General features: G+C 41.7%; 1 non-coding gene across 1 annotated transcript; it reads left to right on the top strand.

Annotated features, from left to right (window-relative positions):
• Positions 1 to 9,437: 9,437 nt before the first annotated feature.
• Positions 9,438 to 9,544, top strand: LOC112067152 (U6 spliceosomal RNA). Its single transcript, XR_002893115.1, has one exon. It is a non-coding gene; the product is annotated as a U6 spliceosomal RNA (small nuclear RNA).
• Positions 9,545 to 10,137: the final 593 nt, after the last annotated feature.

The following is a 10,137-nucleotide window of genomic DNA, read 5'->3' on the forward strand; positions in this document are numbered from 1 at the left end:
CAGACAGTACATGAATAGCTATTGGACACAACATAGTACGGGGCACATAGTAGGTACTTGAAACAATCTGTAGAATAATGTGCCTTCGTGATGTCTCTGTAAGCACCCTTTGTCTCCATCTTAAGGCAAGTGGTTGGTTTACCCCCTCATTAGGAAAGCATTCAATATACAATTACCTTTTTTTGTTCTTGTTGGATGGTTTGTTTGGTTGGTTGATTTTCTGAAAATGAGTACCTGTGGGGCACTCCCTGTTTTCTTCCCCATGTGAGGCTCGAGGAAGCACACACAGTTGACACCATCCCTTCTCCCAATGGACTCTCCCGACTTCAGGTGCCTGGACAAGTCAAACGGAAAATTTAATTTCCAGCTAATTAGCCCTGAATTTGGTGCCCCTCATCAAGTTACAGGACTGCCCCACTCCCAAGAGAGGTGGGTTCCCCACTCACAAGTGGCCAACATTTGACACTGCTTCTGTAGGGATGGAGACAAAGGCCCCCCAGCCCCACTATTGTCTCTGCTCGGAGCTCACAGGCAGGCAGACACAAAAGCCTGATGAATTCTTCATGACCCTCTGAAAGGACAGTTCCCCCAGGCCCCTCCTATCACTGGCCACAGGTGGGCCCTTGAATGGAGAAGGACATTATCTTCCAACCAACCAGTTTCCTCTCTTGAATCTTGAACAGGTCTCCCTGAATCTCCTCCCCTTAGAGATGCCAACCCTGCAGTTTAGCTGAAACCAGAATCCCCACCATCAGGTCAAGGCAAGGTCACCCCAGCATCCAGAGGAGCTCGCCTTCCTTCCACACACAACACTTGATGCTGAGCAAGGCTTCTGGGGTTCGCAGGGGGAGACCCTGGGTCTTGGCAGGGCTGTTCCCTCCCCTGCTCCAGAAAGGGTCTCCAGAAGCGATCTGCCCCTCCTTCCACAAGGAAAGGCCTGGAGAGGAAGCACCCTCCCCCAAGCTTCCTCTTCATCCCCCAGGAGTCCTGCAGGACTGGGCCTGAGCTGCAAGGGGCGGCTCTCCCCCGTGGCGCCCTCTGCTGGTGGATCCCAGGAGGTGTGAGGACTGCAGGTTTCATGCCCTGTCCTGACTGTCCAAGCCACACTGTCTTCTGCCCTCAAGTTTCTCCCTCACCCAAGAAGTCCTTGAAGGAAAGAGGCAGCTGTTCTCTGGCCAAGTCCCTTCTCCAGAAATAAGTGATGGGAGGAAGGATGAGGCCTGGGGGAGGGGCTGGATTTGAATTAATGAGCTCTGTACTTTCCTTACCCTACAATCACGGCATTTGATGAAGCAGCCAATTTAACTTAGCTGTGGGATAATTTGTCATGAGGGTTAGGATGGAGAAGGTGGGGTGGGATGAGGAAGGGGGGGCGAGGCAGGGCCAGACAGAATAGGGGGCTTTCCCAAGTTCCCCCTAGAAATCCTCCCAGGGAAGGCCCACTCCATGTACCAGGAGCCCAAGGGAGAGAATGTGGACAGGGCAGGGCTCCTCGGGGGCAGAGCTGGAAAGGATCAGGGAGGGGGACAGGGCCCAACCAGTGCACGAGAGAGCCCTGGCCAGGCAAAGGGAACCGTACCTCTCCTCTGAGGACAGTGGTGTGTCTGTGTAACTCTCCAAGGACCAGGACCCGGGGTGCTTCATATGGATTTATTGGATCTGTATAGTCCGGGGATCAATGGATGGATGGATGGATGGATGGACGGATTGGAACCAGGGATCAATGAGTGAGCTCCACCCAAAGCTTCTATGCATCTCACAATGTGACAGAACCAGGACATCTGGCCTTATTTCTGTGTCCCAGCCTCATGCTTCCATTATAGCCAAACATCAGATGACTCAGAGTAAGATGGTCCTTCGAAGGAAACTCATTTTCAGATATGATAGGTGATCACAGGTCCTGCTTTGCCCTGCTAGCTGTCCCAGTTTCCCCCTGTTGTCCCAGGGTAATGGTTACTAATACTCCCTTTTACTTGTCCTGGTGTGGACAGTACACTGTATGGTTGCCTGCAGAAGAGGAGACAGGAGAGAGACAGTCACCACCCACAGTGTCATCCGAGGTCGCACTTGGGTCTCCTGAGGTCCTAGCTTCTTCCTGCTAAACTGAACCATCCAAGCACCAAGGCCTGGCACTCCGCTCCACAGAATCAAACCTCATCTGCCCACTGGGACCTTCCTCCTCCAGGAAGCCCTCCCTGACCCGTACAGCCCACATCTGAGCTCTGCCATCCCAGTCCTGGGCACTGACCGTGTTTCTCCACCAAAACATGACTGGGCAGTCCCTCTCTACTAAGAGCTCTATACGCTGCTCTTCTGATAGCCTGTGGCCCTGACCCATTTCCACCCCACTCACTGGTGAAACCCTTCTTCTGACTGCCTGCTTCCTGGCAGGCAGCATCAGGCACCAGCTAGCGTGATGGATTCTCTCTCCTCCCTTCTCTCCTCAGCAGGTGTGGAGTCCCCCCTTCTCACCTGCTCCAGCCTCCCCACTTCTGAACTTTCCCACTCAGGAGCTGCAGGAAGCTTGCCTCTTGCAAGCTGAACTGGACACAGCCTCCGTCCACTCTCTGGAATGTAGCACCACCTAGCGGCAGCCTGCTGTCTGACAGTGCCACAGCGAAAATTCGGAGTCAACTAGTCTTCATGGAAAGTCAACCACATAAAGGCATTACGCCAGGTCATCGGGGGTGAGCAGAAGATCAAAAAGAGAAGCAAAGACATACAAATAAACAAACAGCTAAGCCATGCTCCCTGCACCTGAAGGTGTCTGCCTCGCAGTGGGGAACCGAGCCTAACACACAGTGCAGTAAAAGCAGTACAGTGCGATGGTTCTGAGTGCAAGCTTCTGAGTAAGACATCAGGGCTTCAAAGCCTGGCTCCAGCACTTACTAGCTGTGCTACCCTGGGCATGCTGTTTAACTCCTGTAAGCCCCAACTTCCTCTTTTGTAACGGGAATAATAAAAGTCTCTCTCTCAAAGGGACGTTGTAAAGAACTGAGCTGAAGGATGAAAGCACTTAGTACAGTGCTTGGAAGACAGTAAATGACTTTTTAAGTGGATGCTATTATTATTGAGATGATAAAATGATTAATTCAGGCTAAGTGTTGTAAGAATTCAGGGAAAGGTCAACCCAGTTATGAACTGGAATTATGACAGAGAACTTAATGGACGAGATAGAGCATTGAATCAGCCTTCAGGAAATGCAAGGTCTGCAGCCACGAGCAAGTCAGTAAACTTCTTTCAACCTCGTCTTCAAGTGGGGATAAGACAGGTACCTGGAGGTAGAGAACTCAAGCAGACAATTCTTGGGGTAACATCTTTCAGCGATTAACACAGATGGCACAGCTACTATGTGCCAGGCTTTGGGGGTTCAGAGATGAAAAGATAGTCACTCACTTCAAAATCGCAATCTGGTTCACGTCACAGAGAGAAGAGGTGGTGGGCTTCCTCACACCATCCTTTAATCCCACCCCAAGACCCACACCAAATTCAGAAGGCCAGGGTGAGGGCCTTTGTTAGTACTATGTCCTCAGCAGGCAGAACTTCCAGGGTCCCACCCCCGAAAAAGGGCCAGGTGTTTTGGGAAGTCAAATGGCAGCTCATCATCAGGTCACAGGCCCAGCTCTTTCCTCTTAGGCTGCTCCCCTGCAGGGCCTCCCCAGCCTGGCGCCCTCCCCTCCCTGCTCTGGTCCAAAAACTATGCCTGGAATGTAAAGTTCCAACTTGTCCACCAATGGGGCAGGCACAGAATTCAGCACCTGGTATATATTGTGTTCAAAGGTATTTGTCAAGTGGATGAAAGAATTAATTAAAGCTTTAAGAAAATAACTCATTGTAGGACCCGTTTTCTTAGGCCTGGCAAGAGCACACAAGGCCTTTCACAACAATTGCAGCCCTTAGAGTCTTCATCTAGAAAGTAAAGTACATCAGACACAGAACCTGTGTTTCATTATTAGCCTCCAGCTGCATACTTTTAATATGCCCCACTAGTCATTTAATCTGCGTCCTTTTGTCCCCCAAGTTAGATGATAAGTTCCTTGATGGGCAGGAACTTTCTTTTAAATGCTGAATTTACAGTTCATGGATTTCCCACCATGACTGCACCATCCCTGGATGCCATGCTAAACTTATTTTTCAGAGCTTGTGTCAGAAGAGAATAAAGGTGATGGTTCTTTGAGTCAGGGTCCTTTCTCCAGACTTCCTGACCTACTTATACAATAATGGGTCAAGTGAAGATTGCAAAATACCTGAAAATTTTAGAATGATGAGCAAAAACTAATAACAGAAATGTAAAATACTAAATATATGTTTAATATGCTTTATATTCAGAATATTAACAGTGTAAGTGCAATGTGATAGAGAACATAGTTGCCAGTAAATGGTGGGAAAGACAAGAATGCTTTTATTGTACAATAAGGTAAAGACAAGATTTAGGACATCAGGAGAAAAAAACTGAAAAATATTTTAAATTTTTAAAATAAAAATTCTAGAAATGAAAAGTAAAATAACCCAAATTAAGAATTCAATGGATGGCTTTAACAGCTGATAAAGATAAAGGTGAAAAAAGAATTAGTAAAAGGAAACAAACACCAGAAAAATTAATCAGAATGAATCATGGAGAGACAAAAAGGATGGAATACACATAAGAGTGTAAGAGAAATAAGAGATACAATGAGGATGCCAATCACACATGCAAGTGGAATCCCAGAAAAAAGAGGATGAAGCAGAAGCAATATTTGAAATCTCAAAAGATTGAGATTTTTCAAAAGCCAATGAACGATTTAAAGCCACGTAGTAAAACTGGTGAAAAACAAAAACAAGGATAAAATCTTTAAAAGGAGCCAGAAAGAAGAGGGAGATTATCTTTGAAGGACCTCTTGATAGAAAGATGGCAGCCAGAAGATTATGGGAAGATATCTTCTAAGTGTTGAAAGAAACAGCTGCCAGCCTAGAATTCTACACCCAGCAGAAGGTATCCTTCAAGAATTAAAGTGAAATATTATGTTTTTATTTCATACATTCTAAAATTTAAACGGAAAGGCAAAGGACCTAGAATTGCTAAATCAATTTTTAAAAAGAAGAATAAAATGGGAGTAATTACTCTAGCCAAAGTAAGGTTTACTGTATTTCTACAGTAATCAAGAAAGTGTGCTATTTGTGGAGGGATAGACACACGGATCAATGGAACACAACAGAGAACCCAGAAATTGACCCACGCGAATATGCCCAACTGATTTTTAACAAATGTGCCAAATCAAATGGAGGAAGGATGGTCTTTTTAACAAATGGTGCTTGAGCAATTGGACAGCCATAGGCCACACACGAACAAAAAAGAGCCTCAAACTAAACCTCATACTTCATATAAAAATTAATTTTAAATGGATTGTGGCCACAAAGCAACTAAGCCCGTGCACCACAACTGCTGAGCCTTCTCTCTAGACCCCGCAAGCCACAGCTACTGAGCCCGTGTGCCACAACTACTGAAGCCTGCACGCCTAGAGCCCGTGCTCCGCAAGAAGAGAAGCCACCGCAATGAGAAGCCCGCACGCTGCAAAGAAGAGTAGCCTCCGCTCACCGCAACTAGAGAAAGTCCGCGCGCAGCAACAAATACCCAACACAGCCATAAATAAATTAATTAATTTATTTTAAAAAATAGACTGTGGACTTAGGTGTAAAATATAAAACTCTTATAGGAAAACATAGGAGAAGATCTTCAGGACCTAGGACTATGAGAAGAGTTCTTAGACATGACATCAAAGCATGTTTCGTAAAAGAAAAAAGTTGATAAATTGGACTTCAAAATTAAAACCTTTCCTATGTGAAAGACTCAGTTAAGAGGCTGAAAAGACATGTGTCAGGCTGGGAGAAATTATTTGCAAACCACATATCTAACAAATGGTGTACAAAAACTCTCAAAACTCAACATTAGGGTGGGAAAAATGGGTGAAAGGAGTCAAAAGATACAAACTTCCCGTTATAAAATAGGTAACATGGGGAAGTAATGTACAGCACGGCAACCATAGTTAATAATATTGTATTGCATATTTGAAAGTCGCTAAGAGAGTAGATCTTAAACTTTCTCATCACAAGGGGAAAATAATTATGTAACCATGTATGGTGATGGACGTTAACTAAACTTATCTGAGTGATCATTTCATAATATATACAAATATCAAATCATTATATGGTAAACCTGAAACTAATATAATGTATGTCAATTACACCTCAACATTTTTTAAAAATCCAATTAGAAATTGGCAAAAAAATGAGGAAATTTCACTGAAGAGGTCATACGCGTGGCAAATAAGCACACGAAAGGATGTTCAACATCATTAACTGTTAGGGAAATGAAAATTAAAACCTCAATAAGTTATCATCACACACCTATCAGGATGGCTAACGTAACAGTGACAGCAGAGATACTGGATCTCTCATACCTTGCTGGTGGAGATGTAAAATGGTATAGCCACTCCGGAACAACTAAAATTAAATAGACTGACATGGGACAAAACATGTAGCCACTGGAATTCTTCAACCTATCTGGTGAGCCTGTAAAGTGATGCAACTACTTTGGAAAACAGTTTAGCAGTTTCTTATAAAGCTAAGTATACACCTATACTATGAACAAGGGACTCCATTCATGGTTATATATCCAAGAGAAATAGAAACATGTATCTACAAAAAGACCTGCATAAGAATTTTCATTTTGCTATTCATAATAGCCAAAAACTGGAAATAATCTAAATGTCCATCAAAGGAAAAGGGATAGAAAAACTGTGGTATACAGTGACGTATTACTCAGCAATACCAACGGAAGAAACACATAATAGCATGGATGAATCTCAAAACTGTTATGTTGTGTGAAAAAAGCCAGATGCAGAAGAATGTGTACTATGTGACATCATTCATATAAAATTATACAACAAATTAGATACTGGTGATAGATACTGAAACAGTAGTGGCCTTGAGCAGAGGGGGAGCGGGATGGAGGTGGATTGACTGGAAAGGAGCATGAAGATTTCATTGAGGTGATGGAAGTGTTCTATATCTTAATTGCATTACTAGTCATATGGGAGTATACTTTTGCCCAAACTCATCAAACTATTGTATGTAAATTACAACTCAATTTTTAAAAGAAAACCAAATTATGCTGAGTATGTTTCTAACCACAATTAACTTAAGCTAGGAATTAATAATAAAAATATAACTGAAAAGTCCCCATGTGCATGGAAATTAAAAAAATACATTTCTAAAACACCCATGAGTCAAAGAAAATAATTACAGTGGAAACTTGGTAATATTTTTAACTGAGTAATAATAAAATGCTTAACACCAGAATTTGGTGGATGCTGCTAAAACACCAGAGGGAAATTTAATAGGCTTAAATGCATATATTATCACCAAAAGAAGAAAAGCTAAAGAAAAATCCATCTCAAAAATTTAGAAAAGAACAAAGAAAATCCAAAAACAAGAATTAGAGTTTAATAATAAAAGAGCAGAAATTAATTTAATAAAAATCATATACAGTATAGATGATACAGCTAAAAATTGGTTCTTTAGAAAGAAAAATTAAACTGATAACCATTCGGTGAGACTAATTAAGAAAAAAGAGAGAAGGAACAAATAACCAACATAAGGAATGAATACCTCACTACAGATCCTACCCATATGAAAAAGGTCAAAAGAACGTACTGAAAAACTTTGTGCCAATATATTTTAAAGTTTACAGGAAATAAATTCCTAGCAGTATACAACTACTAAAATTGACTCAGGAAGAAATAGGAAATCTGAGTAGTCCTATGACTATTGTAATAACTCAATCTATAATTTAGAACTTTTACACAAAGGAAATAACAGGTTCAAGTGGCTTTACCAGCAAATTTAAGTAAAACATTGCAAAAATTATTATACATATGTATTTGTTTTCTATTGCTGTATAGTGTAACAAATTACCACAAACATAGCAACTTAGCACCCATTCATTATTTCACAATTTCCAGGGGTCAGGAGTCCAGGCATGTAACTGGGTCCTATGATCAGGGTCTCACAAGACTGCAGTCCAGGTGTCAGAGAAGGCAGCCTCATCATATGCTCGACTGGGAAAAATGGGCTTCTGGGCTCCTTCGGGTTGTCAACAGAATTCACCTCCTCAAAGCTGTAGAACTGCGGTCCCTATTTTCCTGCTGTCTCTCAGCATTTAGAGTTTTCCCACCATTCCCTGACACACTGCCCTATCTGTAGATGTGAACACACATGGTTTTTGGCTTCTTCAAGACTGGCAGCAAGTTCTTTCTCTTCAGGCTGCTAGGACAGAGTCCTATATAAAGAAACACACCCATGGAAGTGACATGCCATCATCTTTGCCATATTCTTTGGATTAGAAGCAAGTCACAGGTCCCACTCATACTCTAGAAGAGAGGATTATACAAGAATATGGATCATTGGGATGTGTCTGCCACAGTAAGTCAGACAAGAAGTGATTAGGGTTAAATCTCTGGGCCTTGAACAGGAGAGTAAAGATACCGATTAGCTTTTAATTTTATTAGATTAAGTACACTTATCAAGGTTTCTAGGGCAACCACTAGAATGGTAGAACTAAGACTTGTAACTCCAAAATATTGGTGGGGGGCAGGGGAGTCCTCAGTACACAAGAAAACAAGAAAGACGAAAAAAGAAACGAAGAAAATTGGGGAATTGAACATGCAAAATAAGATAATATAAATAAATCTACATTTATCAGTAATCAGAACAAACATAACTGGATCAATTAATTAACTTACCAGTTAAAAATGTTCATATAACTGAATTTTTAAATAATCTAGCTATAAGCTATCTACAAGAGACATTCCTAAAACATAAAGACAAAGGCTGAAAGTAAAAGGATGAAAAATATATGAATATATATACCATCAAACTATTATTCAGGAGAAAGGAGAATGGATGAATATATTGTGATTTGGTCATAATATCATCCAACGGTGCACATGAGTATACCACAGCTGCATTTACCAACACGGACAAAAGCTACAAAAATGTTGAGTAAAAAAAAAAAAAAAAAAAAAAATCAAGTCATAAAAGAATGTGTGCAATATGATTCCACTTAAATAAATTTCAGAAACATTCTAAACTAAATAATATATTATTTCTGATACATACATATGTGATAAATTATAAAGGAAAAAAGGAAACTATAAACCTAAGATTTTCCCTGGAGATGGGAAAGGAATTTGGAAGGAAGGCACAGGAAGTTTCAAAGTTATTACAATGGAAATTTGATAATATTTTGAATAAAATAATAAGTGCAATATGTACAAACAATTTCTTAACCTTACTGCACAGTAGATATATATTCATTTTATTTTTTTAATATCTTTTATATGTTCATATGTGTATACTTTCAAATGAATTTAAAATCCAATAACTATTCAAAATTCACTGCGCTCGCTTCGGCAGCACATATACTAAAATTGGAACGATACAGAGAAGATTAGCGTGGCCCCTGGGCAAGGACGACACGCAAATTCGCGAAGCGTTCCATATTAAAAAATAATAATAAAATAAAATGTACTGAAAACCTGAGAGCTTACTGTTTTCTTGACCCAAAGCAAAGGTATAGCAATGGCACCATGAGAAGAGAGGCCTTCCCCTGGGATTGCCATGAACTTCACTAAACACCAACTTGTAGCATCCTACAAGGTCAAGTCTCCACTGAACAGCCTGACAGAGGCACAGAACTGCTAATGACCATTGCAGCCAAGAGAACTACTCATGCCAGGGACTTAAGGCAAGACCAAGACCTTGCTCCTTTTTGCCATTTGAGGGACCCTGACAGATGTCAGCTCCACTGTGGTCATCTCAGAATTTTTGTCCAGGTAAGAAACTTCCCCACAATCCTATGTGATACTATATGATTGAGTCACTTCCTCATTTAATACATTCTTTTGGTAACACCTCCCGTGTGCCAGACCATGGACTAACGGCTAGGGATACCAGCATGGTATCATAGTGTCACAGGACCAACACGGTCCCACCCTCAGATGCTGAGAGCCTGAAAGGGCTGCAGACAAGCAAAAGGGCAAGTGCAATAGAGAATGTCCAATGCAATGATGATGTGAGCTCTGTGCATGAGAAGAGAAG

This window comes from Physeter macrocephalus, chromosome 19 (assembly GCF_002837175.3).
Source record: "Physeter macrocephalus isolate SW-GA chromosome 19, ASM283717v5, whole genome shotgun sequence".
Classification (NCBI taxonomy): Eukaryota; Metazoa; Chordata; class Mammalia; order Artiodactyla; family Physeteridae; genus Physeter; species Physeter macrocephalus.